Source organism: Alligator mississippiensis, chromosome 3 (assembly GCF_030867095.1).
Source record: "Alligator mississippiensis isolate rAllMis1 chromosome 3, rAllMis1, whole genome shotgun sequence".
NCBI lineage: Eukaryota > Metazoa > Chordata > Crocodylia > Alligatoridae > Alligator > Alligator mississippiensis.
In genome coordinates this window covers 52,708,329-52,732,137 of record NC_081826.1, presented here as the reverse complement: position 1 = coordinate 52,732,137, position 23,809 = coordinate 52,708,329, and the positions used below count along the sequence as shown (strand labels likewise).

At 43.9% G+C, this 23,809-nt stretch overlaps 2 long non-coding RNA genes across 3 annotated transcripts in view; both read left to right on the top strand.

Annotated features, from left to right (window-relative positions):
- Nucleotides 1-23,809, top strand: part of LOC109283019 (uncharacterized) — a 160,648-nt gene that overhangs the window by 95,740 nt on the left and 41,099 nt on the right. The window lies entirely within an intron of this gene.
- Nucleotides 11,561-15,876, top strand: LOC132249284 (uncharacterized). Its single transcript, XR_009460688.1, has 2 exons — nucleotides 11,561-14,328; nucleotides 15,435-15,876. It is a non-coding gene; the product is annotated as an uncharacterized LOC132249284 (long non-coding RNA).

Here is a 23,809-nt window from a genome sequence, read left to right as displayed (position 1 = left end):
CAGCATAGGGGTCCAGGCTGCACGCAGTGCTCTGCCAGACTGGCCGCATGTGCTGGCTCAGGCACTGTCTGATCTTGTGGGCCAGATGAATTTGATACTACCCCTAAATGGTGGTTGTGCCCAGAGGTCCAAATATTGTGGGAAAAAGTCAGCAAAATAACTACTGAATCTGGTGGTAACTGTTGTTCTGAGTTGTACGGGATGTTTTCTCAGGTGGTATCTGGTTGCTATCACTTTTGATATACAGGCTGCTGAAGTCTGTATGTTGTGAAAGGCTGATGCTAGCAAGCTGTCTTCCAAGTCCTGAAGGGAATGCAGAAAACACAGCTCAAATACGTGTTTGGTGGCAAAAGCTCAGAAAGGTTTATTGTTGGACAGCATACTATTTGGTCTGATTAACAATCAGTCCAACTTAGTAAAGCTTGCCCTTGACAGGTAGAGACACTGTATGTTATTTATGCTGCTCTAGGTCTCCTATAAGGGATACCACATCCCAACTCCTCTATTTATAGCTGCATTCCCACCCTGCCCTCCCCCAATCTTGTGCCTACATTTATCTCTCTTTCCGTTAAGATGTTCCATCTTTTTTATTTGTTTTGTTTGCCAAGTTCATGCACCTGCACTCTCATTAGTAAGGTTTAACTTTTGTATTTGTAGCAGCTGTTTTTGTATGCCCTTCAATGTCTTTTTGCTTGTTAGTGTGTTTTCATTTATTTTTTCTTTTTTGCTGGGTCATCCAGAGGCCAGGAGGCCTCTTTCTCCCATATAGCTTTTCAACACCTTAGGTTACCGTAGCAGCTTTGCATAACTATGGCCTAGCACAGCGGAAATTCCTACAGTAACTTTGCTTTGGATCTGCTGGTTTGTCTACCGAATACCCCAGTGAAAGAAGTTTACTTCACACAGAATGAAAAGCTGGTATCCTGTTAGACCAGGGCTGTCCAACTTCTGAATGGCAATGGGTGTTCAGGCTGGATGTATGCTGTGCTGCTCTGTGGCCCTTCCCCTGCATTGTACCAGAGCCCCTGTGCCCTGAATGCCATACTGCACCATGTGCCACCCTGATGATTTGTGAGGTGGGAGCTGTCCCATGATACACTGTGTGGGAACCCTGGGTCCTCCCCTTGAGCATCCCAGCCACGTGTTCCCTCAGCCTTTTTGCCCTGCCCTGTCCCCTGGGGACGGGGTAGACAGTGGAAGCTGGAGGAGGGAGGGTGGGCAGCAGTGGCAGTGGGGGCAGTGGACGGGAGTCTGGGGGTTGCAGGTTAACCCTTTGGGAGCTAGGTGTAGTCTGTGTGCCATCAGTTGGACAGCCCTCTGCTAGACTATGTATTACTCAAATGTGGAAGGAATCAAATCTCTTCTACTGAACGTGGCACGTTAAAATGGGGATATTCTGGTGAATGAGAAACTGTTAGTTTATTAGAAAAGAGACAAAGCAGGGTAGATATTTAGAAATATGATTTCCATTCCTGACTTATGTAACGCCCAAAAGTTCACCAGCCAATAAACCAGAGTCTCTAGCCAGATTTTTAAAAATATTATTGAATGCTATTTTTATTTACATAGACCATGATGTTGATAGTAGAGGTGATAATATACAAGAACTCTTGTATACTGTTTCCTTTGTCAAGATGTATTAACTTCAACCTTGTCTGATTCCTGTGTATTTCTTCATAGAATCATAGAAGTAGGGTCGGAAGGGACCTTGTAGATCTTCAGGTCTGACCCCCTGCCTGGGCAGGAAGAAAACTGGGCTCCGATGACCCCAGCCAGTTAGGCATCAAGCCTCTTCTTAAAGACCCCCAGGGTAGGAGCCAGCACCACCTCCCTTGAAAGTCGGTTCCAGACTTTCTTCTTTGTGGGAGGTCTCTTTTATAGGAATAGGATGAAAGAGTGCATTGATATTTAAAATAAATACACAGTGTAGAAAGAGACAAATACAATTTCAACTAAAAATCAAGCACAAAGTCCATCAGTAAGCAAGCACACAATGAAAAAGCAAGGGAACTTCCAGATAAAGATGACAGTTCAAATTCAGCCTGGGTATAAATGCTTCCTGTTTCATTGCCTCTAATGGAATCACTAGTTCTTGATTCTGCAAGCACTTATACAACTAATTAACCATGGAGATAAGTAATGAGTTAACTGAATATTTAGACATTTGCAGGATTGATGCAGTGACCTTTTATTCACCCTACCTGAGATTCTGTAGCACACATGCTACACAATTAAATATTTTTTCTCACTGACACATAACCCCACAAAACCATTAATGAGCTGATCTTCTGTGATAGTATATATTTTGATTGTAGACCCTGCAGGAACTTGCAACAAAAATAAATCTTACACTTGGGTAAAGTTATAGTTTTATTAGGGTATTAGGACTTTAAGTGAATGTTGTGATAGAGAAAAAGAGCAGTACTGACAAGTAAAGAAACCTGTCCTCTAAGTACAGCATGGATAGAACACATCAAAACAGTCAATAACTCATAGCAAGTATCAACATATCTGAAGTAATGAATATGACCTAGAGACAAAAAGGCACTGGAGTCTACTACCAATTCCCTGAACCATCCAGTTTCCCAATTTGGGTTTTCTTACTGATGAGCAAAAATGCTAAAACTTTTTTTTTAAAAGTTGTTGTTAAGAATACTGCTTAACCTGAGAAGAAAATCCACTCAAGCTATATGTAAAGGCAGTAAATCATTGGCTTCTAGTCTAGAGCAGCATCTTGCTATCAATTCAAAATTCAGTCCATATGGTAGATGGGTCCTTAAGGATTTAGAACAGAATAAAGTCAGCTCCTCACGTAGTGATTTCTTTTCACATTTTCATAAACCTTGCCCCTGAAAATTGCTGAATGCTTCTTTTCTAGGAGAGAAAGAATCTTAAAACACAAGCATTCACAAAGCATTCTGATTTGCATCTGGTATATACTGGTAATTTTTAAAATTTATATATGCTACTCTCAGAATGCGATATAAATCTCCATTATTAGAATAGACTGCTTCCATATATTTAAGTGTCTGGAGCTCCACATGGATACACTTTTTATGATTATTTTGGTCAGCAGAAGCAGCATTTAGTGAGATGACTCAGTGATATGGGTAATTCAGTGCTTATTTGCCAAAAGGGGAAAAAGTCCTCAACCTAATCATGGGTAATGAATGTGTCCAACTCTACTGACTACAAGGGGCAGATAGTGAATTCTCTTTCTGCAAGACTGAATATAGCTTTGTTTCCCCAATACTTTCTGACATTTTTCATACTGAAGATTGCACAAATCTGTCCTTGTTTTCATGCAGCCTGGACTTAGCAGCACCAAAACAGGTCAAATGAGGCTAAGTGGTCATATTCTACTGCAATGTAGCTGATTGTTCTTTCAGACTGTGAAGACAATAGTTAGTTGCTTTTAGTTCAAGTAGCTAGTTCGGCAGGCTAGTGGCTAGTTTAGGTAGCTGCTTTTGCACTGTACCATGAAACTAACTGATGTGAAAGTATTCTAGAATAGTAGGAAAACAGCCCCCAGTTCAAGGCTAATTGGCAGATGTTGGCCATGAGATCCAATGACATTGCTCAAAAGCCACAGGAAACTATAAAAGCTAAAACTGGCATTGACAGAGAAAGCCAACAGGTGCTACCAATGCAGGCACCCTTTTTAGGACCCTAAATTTGAAAGTTTAGACTTGAGCATTCTTTGTCTTAATATTGCCATGATGAAATCACTGGATGTGCAATAAAGGGTGGCTTCATAATTTAATATAACCTATATTGGCAGCATAAAACAAGCAAATGATTTTCCTCTGCATTGGAATTTAGATAGCAAGTCTCCTGATTTCTGCATCTTGGCTCTGTTGCCTTGGATGTGATTGGTTTCTCTCTAATTCATTTTTGGCATCTAAGCTTATACTGTTCTGTTTTTCTTTAGCACTGATAAAGACTTTTTGTCTCTTGTTGACCTTCAAGAGAACTCTTTTAAGTTGACTGAACTTAAAGGATGCCTGGTCTCTATATTGCAAGAATCTGTGTCCTTGTAAATGAACCAGGCTGTTGTCCTGAGGGAGTTTTAGTAGAGACTCTGTTGCTGCTTAGGTTTTTTTTCACAGGAATTGTTTAAAAGTTGAGCAGAAGACATGAATGCACTGCAGTGCTATCATGGGAAATACTATTCTATTCATTTTCATTTTTTATGAAGCAATTTCTCTTAAACAGCCTCTATGGGCCTCCAGGCTGTTTCTTTCAATTGTGTTTTTGCAGCAGTGATGTCTTTGAACTCTTAATTTAAAGATCGATTTTAAGTGTATATGTATTCCTTTTTTATCCATGCATGTCTGCTCCCAAATAACCTGAGTGCTGTTGGAAAACTGACAATTACCAGGTGGGTTGTAAAGAGTCGCTCATTGTACAAACTTGATCAATTTCTATTCCCTGGTTGCACTATATGAGGAACCTACCCACTAAACTAACGGTTTGCATGCACCTGATCTATGAAATGCATTTGCTTTTTAGGATTAAGTTCACTTTTTGTGTCAGATGGTGTAAATACTAGTTCATACGTCATTGTCACAATACATTTTGAGATGCAGTATAATGCTATGTCTAGCATCATAAATCTAATATTATGCATCGCAGGGAGAAAAGAAATAATAGGCATAGAATAATATCTTTTTTTAGTGTGGCTCTCTAAATTGCTACCATAGATATATATTCTGAGTTATCCAAGCATAGTTTGGATTTTCCATTGTCCTGTTTTGGAAACAAATGATCATTTGTGCATTCTAATTGCATTGCCGCTTACTTTCCCTGAGCTCTCAAAAACAAAGCATGCCAGAAAAGGCAGATTAATGCCATTCTGTTTTAGTCATTATTTTCCAATTATTGCTACTTCACAAGTCCTTTGTACAAAACAAAAGCAGACTGTATTGCCTTTCAGATGGGCTGCACTAATCTAGCTCTGTGGTATGTTCCCAACAGTGTTTTTTCCCAATCTGGGCCATGGTTTTTTTCATCAACAACCTGGGAGATGGGATGAAGTGCACCCTCAGCAAGTGTCCAATGACACCAAGCTGGAGAGAAATAGTAGATACGTTGGAGGGCAGGGCTAGAACTCAGGGAGACCTAGACAAATTAGAGAATTGGACCAAAAGGAATCTCATGAAGTTTAATAAGGACAAGGGCAAAGTCTTTCATTTAGGATGGAAACATTCTATGGACTGATACAGGCTGGGGACCAACTGGCTAAGCAGCAGCTTTGTAGAAAAGGACCAGCAGCGTACCCTTGTTACAAAGAAGGCTAACAGCATACTGGGCTGCATTGGTAAGAGTGTTGCCAGCAGGTCTAGGGAAGTGATTCTTCCCTTCTATTAGGTACTGGTGAGGCCACATCTGGAGTACTGTGTTCAGTTTTGGGCCCCCCACTATAGAAAGGATGTGGGCAAAGTGGAGAGGAGAGTTCAGTGGAAGGCAACAAACATGGTGAGGAGGCTAGGGCACATGACTTTTGAGGAGAGACTGAGGGAACCAGGCTTATTTAGTCTGGATAAGAGAAGACTGAGAGGGAGTTTAATAGCAGCCTTCAAATACCTGAAGGGGGTTCCAAAGAGGATTGGAGCTGGACTGTTCTCAGTGGTGGCTGATGACAGAACAAGGAGCAATGGTCTTGGGTTGCAGCAAGGGAAGTTTAGCATAGATATTAGGAAAAAAATTATCATGAGGAGGGTAGTAAAGCACTGGAACAGGTTATCCAGAGACGTAACCTATGAGTAATTTACTGATGTGGCATTGTTTCCCCACTGGAGTAATATTACCAAAAGTGAAGGGATTCAGGGCAGTGTAATGCTACATTTACAACAATAAGTTAAAGATGATCACATGCAGTTATCAAGGGGCATGAAAAAGCAAATAAGGGTGTTTCCTTATCCTTAATGCTTTTATATACTTAGTGACAGATTCTCTGCTGTATTTCCTAAGCACTGTAGGCATGTGCTTTCCTAGCCTGATCTCTTTTCCCTTTGCTCTGCTGTTACTAACATGTTCCATTTGATACAGGCATTGGTGGGGCCACTTATGTCAGCTCTGTAAGTTGCTCCTGTATTCTGGCCATTCCATAGGGTGACTAGGAGCCAGAATCATCTTGTTACATAACAATTCTCAAATCTAAAATACAACTATTTTCTGGATGTCTAGATCTTCAATTTTGTGTGGTACAATGTAGAGGGACCCAGATACTCCATAAAGAAGCCAGCATTTTCAATCCTAACCAAATTCCTACACATCCACAAAGAGCACCAGCCCCTGATCCAAGTCCTGAAAGATGAGATTTAATATCCCTGTTGACATTTGTTGCTGCTAAATATGCTGATGTCACATATTATATATCCAATCCCTTTACAATAGACAGAAATCCATTGTTAGAGCTTTCTATCTGATATCACACAAAGTACTGGCTTTCATGCTTTTATGAAGAGAAACACCTTTCTGTGGTCATGAGCAATTTAGAGCAGTGGCTCCCAGCCTTTCTGGGTTGTGAGCTAGATGAGTGGTTCAGGGCTGGTCCGTGTTCCAGATCCAGTGCATGGAATCATTATGTGGGCCTGATCCAGCACAGGGTTGGTATACAGGTACAGTCTGGCACTTGGCCTCAGCCCCACATGCCGGTTCCAGCTGCAGCCATGCATGTTAGATTGGGCTCACTACCCTAGCCCAGAACCTGCATGCACCAGATCAGACCCACTGCCTGAGCTCCAGCCCTGGCCTAATCAGGCACATAGGGCCTTGACATCTGGACACAGGGCTTGGAATTTTTTTAATTGCCTCATTCCCCTGCTGCCAAATTTGCAGACCTCTGGGAAGCTCCACAGGCCACTTGACTTGGCTCTGTGGGCTGGTTCTGTCTGCAGGTTGGAGGTTGAGCACCACTGATTTTGTGTATTTGTGCAAGAGACAGTCTTGTCTTCTGGGTAGAATTCAGGACGTGTTGTATGGAAATGTATTTGAGCTTAGAACTATTATTAAAACTATTAATAATTAAAACAATTACAATTACTTATATGAGCTAAGCACTTAAAATTTTTAATTCTCTATTCCAAAATAACTGAAATAACTGATCATTTCCTGATGTTTGTCTTCATACCAGTATTGCCAATCCAAAGCATTTAAAAATCTGAGTGAAGTTTCTGAACCTCAAGACTCTTAAAGTTCATGATATATATATATTTTTAAAGAAACAATAAACTGTATTTTTTACTTTCTTGTTTCTGAGGTTTTATATTTCATTTGAACCATGTTTTCCTGCTTTTATCCACATTCATTATGGGTAGAAACTTAAAAAAAAATAAAGGCTGAGATTCTCCCTTTAATCATAGGACTGTTTCAGAACTATGGCTATAAAAATATCAAAAGCCATGAGACTCATGATAAAGTCATGAGACCTGGCTGCACCTTGATTCAGCAGAAGTTTTTAGCTCTTTGCATTTAACTCTCAGTTTCTTTTCCAAGTTTTTGATTCTGTCTCTATTTTCAGTGGTCTTCCTCTAATTTTATTAATCACAGAAATATATGACTGAAAGAGATCTAACATAGTTATCTGGGTCAGATTGTGGTCTACCTCTTGAGTGTCTGAACACGTAGGTTCCTAAGTACGATTATTTCAACCTGAAAAACTGCTAATACAGCAGGTGAGTGGGTCCTCCTCCTCCTAACTGCTTTTGTATGAATCAGTCTTCAGGTTAATGTAACGTATTTTAAACAAGCAGATGGATAATGGACTTTCAGATTCAAGTAGGTTGTAATATAATTACACTTAAGCATGTAAGTCTGCCTACATGCCTAACGTGGAATAGAATCCAGTTTTCCTATTAAAAGCCACGAGGCAGCTTTAACTGCACTTAGACCACCTATAACAGATGTCTGCCTAACTTATTTTTAGAAATCTCCAATATTCGGGATTTCACAACCCCCATAGATTTATGACAGTGATTATCTATCCTTACAGTTAGATACTTTTTCCTAATATATAATCTATTTTTTTTACTTCCACTTGAGCCAGTTTCTTATGTCCAGCATTTAGCACACCTTGAAAACAATTTGCCACTGTCCTGTGTACAATAACCTTTTACATATCTGAAGACACTGATGTTTTCCCTGAGTCTTCTCTTTGACAGACTAAACAAATTCCATTCCTTTAACCATTACTGATAAGAAGTTTAGGGGGAAAAATGATTTGTTCCTTTCCTCTTGAGTCTCTCCAATTTATATTCAGTTTTGGATGTTGTACTGAAAGAAAGATGGACATGGCACTCCAGCAGAGGACTCACATGTCTACACGTGAAATTAATTTGACAGAATAAATTCTGGTGTAGTTTGTGCTGGAGTTTATTGCTCCCAGGCACTGTGTTTACAGATCAGAACAGCCCTGGCTGGCAGGGAGCCTGGCAGATCAGCTTGCCAGCCTAGGGCTGCTCCAACCTAGCTCATTGTGCTGCGGAGAGGCTGGTTGAGGCACAAGGGTGCTCCAGTGTGGGGCTAGCTGGCAGGCAGCCCCCACACTTAAGCACCCTCATGTCCCAGCCAGCCCATTAATGTTTACATGTGTGTTGCAGCACATTAAATAATGATGCGGTAGGATAGTACTCACATTGACAAGTACTAACCTATGGCAGTGTTTATTAGTTAGTGTAGTTGCTAAGACTTTACTGCACAGCTAATTAGGCAACTCCACAGTAAACATCTTGTGTAGATGTGCCTAGTGTAGAACAGAACGATTACCTTTTGTATCTTCCACCAAATGCTCTTGTTGTATCTCACATCTCAGAATTACATTTTCTTTTTTAGAACATTGCATTTTTGACTTATACTTAGTTTCCCTGTATTATAACCCCTACATCCTTTTCTGCCAGTAATTAATGGATTACTCTATTTAGATGAGGCCAGATTATTATTAATTCTCTCTATCTATAGCACCTAGGAGCCTTAGATGTGAGTGAAGATTCCTTTGTGCTAGGTGCTGTGTTGACAACTGCGGTGCTTTCACCAACATGAGCGCCAGCTGGGCGGGCAGTGCTCATGATGCCTGCATCCTCTGGAACTCTGCCCTGCTAGCCCTGGTGCAGAGCAGCTGTGTTGTGCTGTGGGTGTTGGAACTCCATCTGGGTGCTGTGGTGGTCCCACACCTCCTCATCAGGGACTCCACCTGCCTGCTTCTTTCCTGACTCATGTGGCCCTATACCAACCAGCTGGATCCCCACCAAGCACACTTCAACTGATGCCTGGGCTGGACCCACACATTGGTGGAATGTGCCTTCTGCCACTTCAAAGGATGCTGTTGCACCCACACCGCCCACCTTGAGGTCACCGAGGACAACATCTCCCAGGTCATTGTCGCTGTCTGTGTGCTGTGTGCAGTGGGTGGAGAACACCTGACATAGGGAGAAACACTTGCAGCAACAGCAGCAGGACCCCCCGCCCATCAAGTTCCTGGGTGAGCCACACACCTGCCCTTAGGGGCCAGAGCACCAGGTGCAAAAGGTGCTGGTCAACCATCTCCTCCTGCACTCACTACTGTAGCTCACCTGGACAGCTGCCCATGGACCCCTGCCCCACCACCCACCTGCACCGCCATGCTTACTACGGACAGTTCTCAGAAAACAATGTGGTGTCCCCTGCAAACTACTTACAATGTCCCTCTGTCCCCTGCAAACTACTTACAATGTGGTGTGTCTGTGTACCCTCCTGGGGTGGGCAGCCATGGGGTGGAGCCCAGGGACCAGCAGCCAGCACCCTGACCTCTGGCCATTCCCCCATGGGTGCACATACCGTGGCAAGTCTGGCAGGTAGGTGGCTCGGCCAGGGGTGACAGTGGTTGCTGGTCCCTCAGCACAGGTGACTACCCCTGTGGCAGCCATTGACCAGGGCCAGCAGGGCTGGCACATGGCCCTGGCATCACTGCAGGCAGCTCCTGCTCCACGCCCATGTGGGACTGGGGCTGGGTGGGGGGCTGGGTCACGGAAGCCTGGAGTGGTAGTGGGGCAGGGGCTTTTGGCTGGTAGAGGCAGTCCTGGACTGCTGCCGAGGCCATGAGGGGACCTGCTGCTGAGTGGTGGGTGGCTGCCAGGAGGCAGGTGGGGCTAGTGTCAGGGGCAGGGTAGTGGGTGGCATGAAGGTCACTTCTAGGGCCAGGACAGTGTCCAGCACCCAGTGGTCCTCCTCTGTGGCCTGCACTGGCCTGGCCATGACTGTGCCCTGTTTCTGCAGACCTCCATGCACTCACACTCTAGGGCCATGAGTTGTGCCCTGAATTCCCAGTCTGCTCAGTCCCGTGCCTCCTCATGCCGGTCCTGAGCATCCTTGTGGTCCATGTCCTCTGCCCACCACCTGTCCTGCCAGGTAACATCCTCCACCTTTCACATCCAAGCATCTACCTGCCAGTCCTTTGTGGCTGTCACCATCCACCCCAGGAGAAGGGTCCAGTGGTGGAGCTGGAACATCCTAGGGGCCCCAGCTGTGGGTAGTGGTGACCCTGAGGGCACATCCCAGCTGCCAACTGTGGCCTCTTCTCCACGTGCAGCTGCAGGGCCTGCAGAGCCATGGAAAAAATAATGTTTGTGAGTTTGCAACATTTCTGAGATAAGATGCTCTGTACTAGGGGCCATGTGGTGCCTGGCCTCAGATCGGGGGTTGGGTGTGCATGGGTGCCTAGGGACCGTGGTAAGTTGGGTGGGCAGGCCTGGGCACAGGTAGCCACTGGATGAGTCCCCCCATCCCTGCTTGCTCCTCTGGGGCCTGCAGGCCATTGGGTGCTGGCCGCAAGAAGCCTGACTCCCATGTTCCATTCCCAGGCCAGGCCAGACCAGGCTCCTGGCAGCATCTACTGCTGTGGCTCCAGACCCCACTCCCTGCCTCCCTTCTCCTGTAGGCCAGCCTCTCTTCCTGTGCTTCTGCTTAGCCCACAGCACCCAAGCTCAGGGGGCACAAGACTCCCGGACAACTTGGACAAGGACCTGCCTGTGCCTCTACCCTCCCCACAAAGAGACTCTTTGAGGTGGTGCCCAGCAGCCAGCCCCCCTGAAGCTGTGCTGTGCCCCCGAGCATGCCCCTGCCATGCCCATGCTGTGTGTGTCCCAGGTGCTTTATTAGGAGCTATTTGCATGGACCGAGGGGTGCCCAACTCTCTATTCCCTGCTGCTGCTGATTGTCATGGTGCTCTGGGTGTACCTGCACAGCTGGCATGGGACCCTAATTTTTGATGGTGCAACGGGCAAGCCTGGGCTGTGCCCTGACCTCCACTGCTGCCTGGAGGACTACCTGTGGTTGTGCTATACATAGCCCTTTGCAGCCTAGGAGGACATTGTTGGCAGTATTGAGACATTCCTCAATGTCTGAGAGGCCTGTGCCCTTGATACCCCCACAGGCTGCTTGATAAAGTTCTGCACTCTTTCCCACCTCTCTGCGTGATGTGGCAGGGAAATGTGGGGGCCAGAGGAGCATGGCTGGCCCAGATGCAGAGGGGTGAGGTGGGGGGCACAAGGGCTGGGGGCAGGGGCGAGGAGTATGGGGCTTACCATGTCAGTGGGATAGCTGTACCTGGCAGTTCTGGTTGGTCCTGGCTGACAGCTCAGGTGTGTGGCTCCTGGCGGTGCCCTCGGGTAGTGGGACAAAGCTTGTGGGTGCCCAGGCAGGGGTCCCCCCCTGGGGAGGAGCTGGTGCTGCTGCCAGCCAGTAGTGACATGACCGCCCAGGTCTCATGGCTGGGGCTGAGTCTGCAGATCTGTTGAGACAGGCACTGGGTTGGGCTCCCTGAGCTGCTGTTGGAGGCTGCAGGCAGGGAGCTTGGTGGGACAGGCTGTTGTTGCCCTGAGGGGCTCTCCCCTGGTGACACATCACTGCAGGTGCCAGGCTAGAGCGGGGGCTCAGACAGGCTACCCATGCTGCTGTACACAGCATGGCTGTGGCCTGGATCTTGGGGCACAAGGATTTCAGTCAGCTGCTGCATGAAGGGCATGGTCTTGTAGGCACTCCATGACTGACAGTTGTGGTCAGTGATGGTGACCCCCTTTGCCTGCAAGGCCTTGACCTTTATGTCGCACTGACTGGTTGTGCCTGTGCTCCAACATTTGGCTTGACAGCCCTTCGTAGATGTGGACATTGGATTGCCTGTCCTGTTCAAACTGGTGCTGCACCTCTGCCTTACTCCATAGTGCTATGAGGTTGCCAGTCTCCTCCTGTGACCAATCAGGGCCCTGGGTGGTGGTGAATGGCATTGATGAGTCATTATGGTTCCTGCTCTGGCTCTTTTGGCCTCTGCAATGCTGTCCGTGTGCTGCTAGGCCTGAGCAGCTGCCTGCAGCACTCAACACAGAGGCACCGCATGCAGCTGGGCCGGAGGGCTGGCAGGCCTGCAGAAGCCTGGAGCACTGCAGGGCTGGCTGGATGGTGCAGGCCTGCAGTGCCAGGCAGTGGCGCCTGTGTTCAAGTAGGCTGGCAGAGGTAACCTGTGGTCTGTGCAGAGGCAGCAGAGGCTAAGAGTTTCCCAAGCTCCATGCTGTTGTGCCCAAGGGCTCAAAATGCCTGCAGGCTTTTAAAGGGCCTGTGGCTGGGGCTGCCACAGAGACGGGCTAGCCCTGGGGCAGAAGAAGCTCCACAAAGGCTGGGGCTCCCCCTAACCACTGCAGCATGTGGGTGAGTGGATTGCCACCCCCATCTCCTTGACTGTGGGCTCCCCTTCTAAACCATGCTCCTGGCTCTCCTGGCACTGTAATTTGAGCTGATCTGTGCTGCCCTTCCCTGTCTTGCCCCCTGGGCTGGGACAGGACATGAGAACCAGAGAAGAAAGGGTGAGCTTGGAGATCCTGTCTACAACAGTAGTTGTAGTGATGAAGAGAGTTATGGCCTGGGGTTCACAGATTAACCCCTCAGGGGTTGCATGTGGCCTGCAGCCATCGGTTAGAGAGCCCTGGTTTACAGAATCTTTTCCCACTGACTGTTACTTTTTTTTTCCTTCTTTCCTATTGTGTATTGACAGATATCAAGAGTCTCCAGGAGACATTAAAATCATTAACGGAGTTAACTAAGGCATGGAGAAATACATACCTTTTCCAAGGCAAATGTGTTTAGTATTTTTTTAAAAATATGTCATGTTTTAAGTATAATTATAATTTTAAAGTGACAAAGACTTTGTTTAGGAGGGTTTCATCTTCTATCATTGCAACTTCATGGACAGAGAAATGAACTCTTCTGTAAGAATTTATACTCCATGCCCTTTCACAGTGTATGGCAATGGTTTTTCATTTCATTATAACCCAAGATTAGTATGTTTATATGAACAGAGTACATGCACATTTTAATTCCTTGTTTTACTTGCTTCATGAAAACCAGTTGTATAAAAGAATGTGAACAAAGCATTACTTCTAGTCTTCTTCCTGAAAGAATTCTGTTTATAACTACTAGATGTCCTGTAGGTGGCATTGTATAGTAAGAAGACAGTATCTACTAGGAAAACAAGTTAAAATCCACTCACTCGACAAAGATATGTCAAAGTGCATTCATCTTCTGTTGCTGACTAGTAAATCCAGATTCTTTTTCCAGTGCCAGTCATAAGTCTGAGTATAGCACAAACAAGCCATGCATAATTTGAGTCATTGTTTGTATGTCTACTCTTTGCTCTCTGACCTCAGTTTGTCATAGACTTTCTCTCCACCTTACTTTTTCCATCATGCTTTTTTCCATTGTTTATATTTAGGTATAAAAGTAGCCAGTATAGACATGAGGCTGTAAAATGTTGGTATGCTGGTTTTAGCCTTTTTTTATAGGAACTCCAGAGAATTTATATCTGTGTTTCATTTCTCCATCTGCTTCTGCTGGGAACATTGCTGCCAAATCATTCCAGCTGCTTCATCACAGTTTCAAACACCAACCACGTTTGTCCATCTTGTTACCACCCTTTTTCATATTCTAATGTTCTCTTTACCATGTCTTGGGGTTTATACTTATATTTTCAGTCTTACTAGAGGACTTTATAATACTCTGCCATTTAGAACTGGAAGAATACTTTTGGCTGTTTACTTTCAATATGAGCATCTATCTTCACTTTTTCAGGAATAACAGTTTTGTTACTAATCACTAGTGACATTCATAAAAGAGATACTAAAGAATTTATAGCTGTCCTCCTGCTTGCAGGTACCACTTTTGATCATAGACTTTATTTCTTTTAGTCTAATTATATTCTGTTCCTGTTTGATTCAATTAGAAGTCTTTCCAGTGTAGCATCTGGAGCTTTTGATCTTCTTTAAGCTGTTTTTCATCTCCAATGTAACCATGCAAAAATTTCAGGTAAAAAGTCATCTTGCATTATGGTTTTAACCTTCATTGTATTCTCCTATTTCCTGTTTGAATTTACAACTGTGTCATTGGTCAGTGAAGCTGAGAAGCAAAAAATTTTGGCAAGAAATGGTGGTGAAGAGGCACTATATATAAGTACAAAGAAGGATAATGTTTCTAAATGTGGCCGTAATTTGGTCATGTTCATTTGTGCACATACGTGAAACATGTTACATGTACAAAATTGTATTTGCATATGGAAAGTGATAAAAAATGATCAGCTTTGTCTGTGCTGTGTAACTTTTACCATTTGCCTGCACAAACACAAAATTGAGCATGTGATTTGTATTTGTGAAGTTTCCCATGAACAAATATAAGGTTAAAATACAGTATTTTATAAAGATTTGGTGCTATGGAAATGATACTCCTAATTTATTTAAAAGTTGTACAATAGGTGTTTAAAACAATTAACTCTATGGTTTAAATCAGTAGCCTTAGAAATGATGAGGTTTATTTTTTGCATTCCAAGTCTTTTGCGTGTGTTCAAATGTCTGTCTCTACTCCCACTTAATATAAGTAGTCCCTTATTTGTTAATTATCACCTGAAGCCTGAATCCTTTTTACACAAGTCCAACTGTTTTATCAAGTGCTAGCGTCCTTTCCTACCTTGTGGACCTGCTTTGTATTTTAATCTTTTTCAGAATCCTATTGGCTGGTCAGAATCTGACCAAACAGTCTTGCTCTCTTTCATATTTGTTTTCAGAGTGGTACAAAGGAGATCAAATTTGTGATTAGCAGTTTAATAGAGCATACCTCGCAATTCTTCTTCATTAGCTAGCATATTTGTCTCACATAGTCTGAAGTACATCCCCTGTGTCCTTCCTGGAACTGGTGTTCTCCCACTTTCTTACCATAATTTGTTAACCTGACAAATATAACAGATGATCATTCACTCTGGTGTTGGGCAAGGACATTTAGCAGTATTCATTCTATTTCAGATCTGTTTTTAGCAGAGCAAGGCTCTATCTTTAGAATATAGCTTTGGTGAATTATTAATCGGTTGCAATGATACTGAGATCCACTTCTGCTGTTATTTTGTGTCAACTATTTCACGTCAGTTTTTCAGGCAATGCACATGGCACGTCACCTCAGATTCCATCTGTATCATGGGAACAGAGCTGAAAGTAAAGTTTCAGCCCTGATGTCACACAGCTCTGCTCAGGGACAGAATGCCTAAAAGGGGGTTGCTGCAGTGCAAGGCGTTGATAATCTCCCCTCCAGGAGCAACCCGAAGTCGGTTAGTGCAACCCAAGCAAAGAATGGTGTTATGGACAAGAAGCATGACCAGGAAATCCAGGAAATTCTTTGATTCAATGCCCTGGCCAGAACCAGAAGCAATGTAACTTTGAGCCTGATCAAATGTATCTAGCTTTATTGTCTCTTCCAAAAGTGACAGTGATGCAAACCAGACTGCTGTCCCCTGGAGGAATCCTTCTGAGTGCAGCCCCAGCTGGCAGTTTTGAGCTTCTTAATAAACAGTCTGTCTTGATATTTTCTTGATTTCATCTCATTTTCCTTTGAATTTTTTCTCTAATATTTTAATTGAATTCCCCTGTATTTGGAGCTCTTTTCATGGACTATATCATTATCTACTATCCACTGCTTATGGCAATTATTCACATTATTTGCCACCACCTCCTCTAGCATGAGTGAATGAAGACCAATCAGATGAAGCTACAATTTTACCTTGACATACATTAGCTGTTATGCAAATCTGACATTCTGGTTGTATAATGCCAGTTATTTCAGACTGAGTCTCAGAGGATTATCTCTTGTCTTCCAAAATGCAAATTAAGGGTAGCAAATGCCACTTAGTTCCATTTTTTTGCTCTTCCAGGCTTTCTTTAATTCGCTTTACAGTCTCAGGCCAGGTACAGACATTATACTTTCACTGGTGTAAGTGATTGGAAACAGGTCTATACCTGTACCAGAACATAAGTTTGACACACAAAACCAGTTTATACATGCAACAGAAAAGAAGTTTGGCACACATAGACTGGTTTAAAAGTGTTGGACCCCAGTCTAAGATTCCGCTCTCACCAAAAGGTGAATGTGCTCTCTATTCACTACTGATTTGAACGATGCCACTTACAGAAAACAGCATAGGGCTTTTTGAATGTCTGTACCTAGTCAAAGCATGCATCTAAGATAGGGGTAGGCAAAATATGGCCCATGGGCTGAATATGACCCACCAAGTGATTGGATTTGGCTCGTGGGTGGGTGCCCACCAACAGTTTGTACCTGGCCTGTGAATGCCCTTTCTGTGCTCTGCATAGGGTTGAGCCCCCCCCACACCCACATGGAGCAGCCCATTCTGCACTGCTGACTGTACCTGCTGGATGGCCCCAGCCCCAGCCCTGGCCCTGGCCCCTGCCAGTGTGCACAGCTTCCCAGTGGTATTGCTCCTGCCACTGCTGCAGCTGCCTCAGTACTACTCAGCTCTCCCCTCCTCCAGTGGCTCCTTCTCCTCTTGCCTGTTCCAGGCAATAGGTAGTGCGGGGAAGTGATGGTGACTGGGGGGGGGATTCAGACAGGTGGCTTGTGCTCCAGTGCATTGGGCTCCAGCTCCAGCTCCTGGCCTCCTTCCACCGACTTTGCCCACTCAGCACAATGAGCAGTCACCTGTGGGCAGCCCTGTCGGGAAGCTGTATGCACTGGCTAGGGTCAGGGCTGGGGCTGGGGTGGGTGCAAGCATGAGTGTGGCAAAGGGTGCCCCAGGCAGAAGAGGGTTGGCTTGGCTCCATGTGAAGCCCTGCAGGGGCATCTGTGAGCTGGATGGAGGGGTGGGGTTTAGGGAGGTGAGGGGTGGATCGCACCTACATCTGTCCTGTACCTACAGTGGATCGCACTGCCCAGGTGAGCTGTCCTGCACATGCCACCTGCCTCCCCCAACCTTCAGCCTGCTTGTGGGACCTAGTGTATGGGAAGTCCCTCACACATGCATAGCCATCCCCAATACCTCTCTATCTCCCCCCCCCACACACACACACCCTCTGCCTCCTGACTCCCCCCACAGAATATACAAGAGTAAGACCTTCTTTTGAGTTATTATACAATTACCTCTATACACACTACTCAAACACATAGTTCAGGCCATACATTATTTTTTTAAATAAAATTAAAATGTGTTATAGTAGACGTTTGATTTTTAGTATATAATTTGTTTTTTTATCTATAATTTGTTAAAATGATATCTTCTGAAAGATTTTATGTGTGCAGCTCTGAATAGCTCACCAAAACTCATTAAGTGGCCCTCCAGCTGAAATAATTGCCAACCCCTGATCTAGAATCTATCTAGTTACTGAAATCTGGTTAGAGCAGTTGCCTCTTCGCATGATTATATGCTAATAATAGGACAATTAGTTGGTGATTCTGAGTTGCAGTCCTATTTTTGTTCAGTTATGCTTTAATTAGCATGTTGAGAAATCCTGAGTGAGGCTCCAAAATAATGAGATTGACTTAAATACTGTAGATTATTTTGAGGCTCTATTATGAATTCAGGTCACTCTTTCAAGCTCTTCTCCACAGTTCTAGGGTTTAGAAGTTACCTTTAAACAGCTTTTTAAAATTTGAAAACTGTTAACTTTTGGGTTCTCACCTAATCTAGTACCTCCAGGAGCCAGTGCTTGAAGAAAAACATCTCAAATGTTGAAATTCGCAATGAAACCACAAGATTTTACAACTCAATTAATTTGTTTATCTTGCTCTCATTTCTTTTATTTTCCTGTTGTGTAAAATGTCTTTTTAAGACTTGTGACTTAGCTACAAAGGCTGTCAAGGCAAAGCAAAACTGTTGGGATGATTTAGATAGGAGGAATCCTAACTTTGATCTAAGAGAAGGCTGAGTCAGGAGAGGAGTAAAATGCTTGAATACCTGGCCAAAGGCAACTGAGATGAATTCTTTTTCCTTGAAAGGTCCAAAAGAGCAAGTTAAGGGGCAGTCTGGGCACAGTGTGAGCAAGACCCTGTAGCAGTCATATCAACCCTAAATACTTCTCTCTCTCTCTCTACCATCCAACCATTAGCTTTCCAAAACCATATAACATTGTTCCATCACAAACATAAACAAACAAACATGCTGTTTTCACTTCAATGCTGTGAAGGTCTGGGCGATCTCTGTGTGTAAAAATGCATGTACACCAATTGACACCAGCTGCACAAAGACACAAAAGCTTGTGGTGGTACACTTAAGCCTCCCAGGACATCCATTGCTAACCTCAGGATTGCTGTTTCCAGACAGAAAAATGAAAAAAACCACCAGTTTGAACAGGAAATTGCAGAACAAGAAACCACCCACAAACTGAACTGTGTTAATTATGATTTAAACAGGGACTAAGGATTGTTATCCTATGACCTGGATTAGCTTTTGTGAGCCTTTTGTTCCTATTTTGTTCCTATTGTTTTAATACTTGTTTGCTTGTCTCTTAGCACACCCCCCTCCCTCTTCTCTCTCCATTTCCATCTCTCTCTCTTTCTTCCCCACCTTGTCTTTGCATTCAAATTTCTATCTTCTTCTTATACCCTGCTTTTTGAATGTCCTTTCACAGCATCTGATGAAGTGAGCCCATGAAAGCTTGTGCTCTCTTTTTTCAGTTAGTCTATAGGGGCATTTATACATGTGCTCTGAGGGTGAGGGGGAGCACTTTATTTAGAGTGGCTCTGAGAGTGTCCAGAGCATCACGTGTATCAGTGTCCCTGCACCAAAAAATGGCAGTGAGGGTGCTTTAACTAAAGTTCATTGAACAAACCACGTTGCAGGGGTTTAGGTTGTAGCTGTGTTGGTCTAAGGACATAGGCAGACAAGATTCCTTGGGTGAATTTGATATCTTTTATTAGACCAACCCAACTGGTTGGAGAATAGTTATTAAGCAAGCTTTCGGGTTCAAAAACGCTTCGTCAGCCTAAGGAAACTTCAGCAGTTGGTGTGTGCTCTTCCTGGATGGAATGAAAAGTAAAGAAGCCAGGGGCTGGGCTGGGCTGGGGAGTCAGTTGCCAGGCAGATTGTAATGTATCAAAAATCCAATGTCTATGTTTAGTCCATGATCTCTAGTATCCAGCAGGTTGATGAAATGGAGCTCATAGGCTCGTCTCTGGGAAGTGTTGTGTAGGTTTCCCTTGAGGATCAGGACTGAGAGATTGGAGAGAGAGTGGCCCTCCTGTGAGAAATGTGCCCCCACCGGTAATTGAGTGTCTCTGTCTTTGATGGATTTCCGGTGTGCGTTCATTCTGGTGCGCAGTTGTTGTCTGGTCTCTCCTGGTCTAATAAAAGATATCAAATTCACCCAAGGAACCTTGTTTGAACAAACCACCATTTTTCAGCATGGAGATGCTGATACACATGATTCTGGAGTCTGCTGGAGTGTGGTAATTACTATGCTCCAGTAGACTCAATTAATCAAGTCTGCTCCAAAGCACTGTATTTCCAGTGTATCGGAGCAGCCTCAATGCATGTGTATAGGTATCTTAAAGGTGCATATCTGCCCTGCTTTCTGACTGACTTTAGATTAACACAACTAACTACCTCTCTTATCATAAGTGTAGTCATAGCTGGAAAAATAAATCTATGCCAATGGTCTGGACAATGGTTATTGCTAGCATTATGGAGAGGCTTCTGTATGAGGAAAGACTAAATAGGCAGGACTTCTCACTGTAGAGAAAAGATAACTGAGGGGGGATATGATAGAGATCTGTGAAATAATGAATGGTGCAGAGAAAGTAAATAGGGATTTTTTTTCAGGCAAATTAGTATGAAGTAGGGTTAAAACAAAAAAAAAAGATTCTTTTTTCATAATTAACTTGTGGAACTCATTGCCACAAGATATAGAAGCCAACAATTTAACTATGTTCAAAAGAGGATTAGACAAATTAATGTAGGATAAGTCTATTGGGGGGCACTAAATGTGACTGTAGCGCTGCAACCTTCAAATTAGGACCTCCTAGGCCTAGATGCTGGAAACTGTGAGGGAAGAGGGCAGGGCACAGATCAGTCTGGACCAGCCATATATTTGCTCTGTGCCACTGGATGTGTCTACAAGATGCTTTACTGTGTAGTAGAGCACAGTAAAGCATCACTGTTTAACCATTCTCTAGGCTACTGGGTGCATCTACATGAGACACTTTACTTGAGATTAGAGCAAATTATTGCACAGTAAGCATCACCATCTACACATGATGGGTGTACACACCTTCCCTGGGGGCAATTTACTGCTCCTTTTTTAATGCGCAGTAACCTCACTGTGTATTTATAGCATGTGTAGATGTGCCCATTGTGAGTTAAAAAACAGTGGATTAGGTAGACCCAATATGGTCTGACTCAGTATGACATCTGTTCTGCTCTTATATAAAACTGAAAATGTTTCAAGGTGAGCACAGTGCAGTGCTACAGTCTGTAGGCTGAATAGAATATAAAAAGTTGGATGCAATGTGAAAATTTTAAAAGTTTAAATTACTGTCTAATAGCTCATATAAGGGACAGTGCAGGACTCTGCTTTTGCTATCTGAGGATTTTATGTAGAACCACATGGGAATCAATAGATCTTGTTTGTAAAGTTATGAATATTTTCCCTATACTTCAAAAGAAATGACGTATTGCATTGGCTGCAGAGACAGAAGAAACTTAGTTTGGCAAGAGAAAGGTGTTTAGAACAGTGCTTTCCTGAACATTACAAGAGATTTCTGGCAAAGCTGCCAGTCTGTTGCCATTAATAATTGGTTCCATCCATGCTATCCTTCATCCCTACCTGTCTGCTGATGCATCCAACAGTAGCTGCCAGGTTAGTCACTAAGCTGCCAATACTTCTTTCCTGCTTTGTACTACACAACGGTCAATGCTTTCAGAGACTGTGATTCATCCTCATTATTTTCTTTTTATTTATTAATTTAAAGCTGCATAAGTTTATCACCATACGTCCGACTGTCTACATTAGAGGATTTTGGCATGCTGACTACCCCAGAGCCTCTGTAACATTCTGTACAACTGTACTCTAAATAGTTATCAGAAGTGCAAAAGTGATCACATTACTATTTGGATTGCATAAGCTCTCAGCAAGGTTCAAGATTGTTATCCACAGAAATGACAATCCCCATCATTGTAGACAGCAGCTGAATCAACAGAATTAGTCTCTTGCCATCTTCCCTCAGTATAGTGACTACCTGAATGGGTCCTCTAATTAGTTTATGTACTCTTCTAGTATAGGACAAATGTTATGAAAGTGCCTCATTTTTGCAAGCAATTGCACACATTTTTACCATCCTTCTCTTTGCAACAGCCATGTTTTCTCACAAGTATGCTCCAAATTCACCACACCTCAAGGGTGAATGTTGGGGGTGATAAGGAGATACTGAACTCTATAGTTTGAAGTGCCCTGCTTTATGACCAGGAGTCTGAATTTTGGTCATCAGGAGATCACTGAGAAATAGAACTGGGAGAAAATGAAGAGCCTGAAGGTCCACTATACAAGAATGGGATTCTGACAATTGCTTTAATGTGTTCCAAGTGTAAAGTTTTAAAATTACAGAATTTTAAGCTTTGTTTCTCTTAAACTTTTTCTCTTAAAATGACCCTTTTCTCCAGAATTCTCACAGCTCTTAGAATCCCATTCTGAGTCTCTCACAGGGCACTGCATTGGTGAGTTAGTCCAAAAACCAGAGTATAGGTACCACTGTGGGCCTACAATATTGACTACAATGGTGTGTGTGTGTGGGTGCTGGTTAACACTGAATGTGAGATATGATATCTAGTATGGCTGAAGTTCAGGGTTGCTGAACCAGTTCAATTAAGAATTCTCTAGTGCAAACACACATTCAGTATTTGCTTTCAGATCCTCAGATTGCAAGTAGAGACTTTTTTTTAGTTTATTTAAATCTAATACCAATCAGTTATTTGCTTGTTCTGTTATTTTTTCACAGAATCATAGAACAGTAGAGCTGGAAGGGACTTTTGGAGGTCACTTTTCAGTGAATGCAAAATGTCTGGCCTTCTAGCTTAGAAGGTCTTTTTTTCTCAACCAAAATGGTACAGCAAGTACAAGCTTCTGCATGCTGCCCAATGATTCATTCTTTTTGAAAGGCCACCTTCTAGTAAGTGAAAGAATATGAGTTCTGACTCCATGCTTAATCAATACTTGGTCTCTAGGCTAAGACTGCAAGCAAGGTTTCCAATTACAGCCAGGTGCGATGGTGACTTTTATCGTAGATTGCAGCAAGACCACTAACAAATTTAGCAGCCTCATATGGAGCCCAGTTGTAAAAGCAGATGATAAAAAAGTGAACCAAAATAAACTAAAATGCACCAAGGAAAAGAAGATTGGGCTTATTACAGGGGAACTGGGTGAAATTCTGTGGCCTATTCTATGCAGAGGGTCAGGTAAAATGACCTTATGGTCCATTCTGTCTTAAAATATATGAATCAATGAAGACAATGTATAAAAAAGAGCATGCAGATTGTAGGTACACACACATGCACTAATCAATGAAAAGTGTATCCGCTACAGACTACAGATAAACATTCAGAGTACTTGAATTTATGTCCTCTCTCTCAGGACATTGTTACACCTTACACTGGCTGAATAAATGTTGATCGGTGTTAGTGCTAGCTTGAGTTTGGAGCAGTCGCATGTTCAGGCCAGCGGGGCCTGGAGAACTAGAAATCCTTCCATCATTCTAGGCCTCTTGCTTTCACCCCTGACCCCGGGAATCCCCCAGTTGCCCCCTGCCCCTGGAGCTCCTTCCTCTGCCCCTGTCCCTCCCCATCTCCATCCCCAGAGCTTTTACCCCATCCCGGTGCTTACTTGAGGGTTTTTGTACTCTCTGTTCCTGGAAGCAGGCAGGGAAGGGTTAACCTGCCTGCTCCTGCTAGGTTGTTGCTCTTCTCTGGGCTGAGCCTGGCTCAGAAACCAGAAGTGGCAGGGGAAGCAGCGGAGCAGGCAGGTTAGCCTTTCTCTGCTTGCTCCCCGGGACAGACAGTGTAGGCAGCCAAAAGTAAATACAGGGGAGGAGGGGGTGAGTGGGGACCTGGAGTGCTGGGGAGGGCATAGGCCCAATGTGGGCCACGGGTGGGGGAAGGGTGGGTGGGGTATTTACACTGATGAGTAGAGTGGCTATACCTTAGTGTAGTACGAGCTGGGTAACATGGATCAGAGAGAATCCTGCCCTGGAGTAGTGTAATTTTGAGTGGCATAATGCGTACATCTTCACGTGCCCCTGCCTGCGCATTTGGTACTGCGCAGTCATTTGGTACTTGCTAAAGCTAAAGCAAGTACTAAATGACTGCATAGTACCCGCTGGTACTTCACAGTCCCGGCAGCACACAGGTTGTTTTTGACCCTACTGTGCAGTAGCTCATTGCTACTGCGCAGTACCAGTGGTGTCACCGTTAGTGCCCTCCGATGCTATGTCACTGTAGGTCATCGCTATGGTGATGTAGCATTTTGTG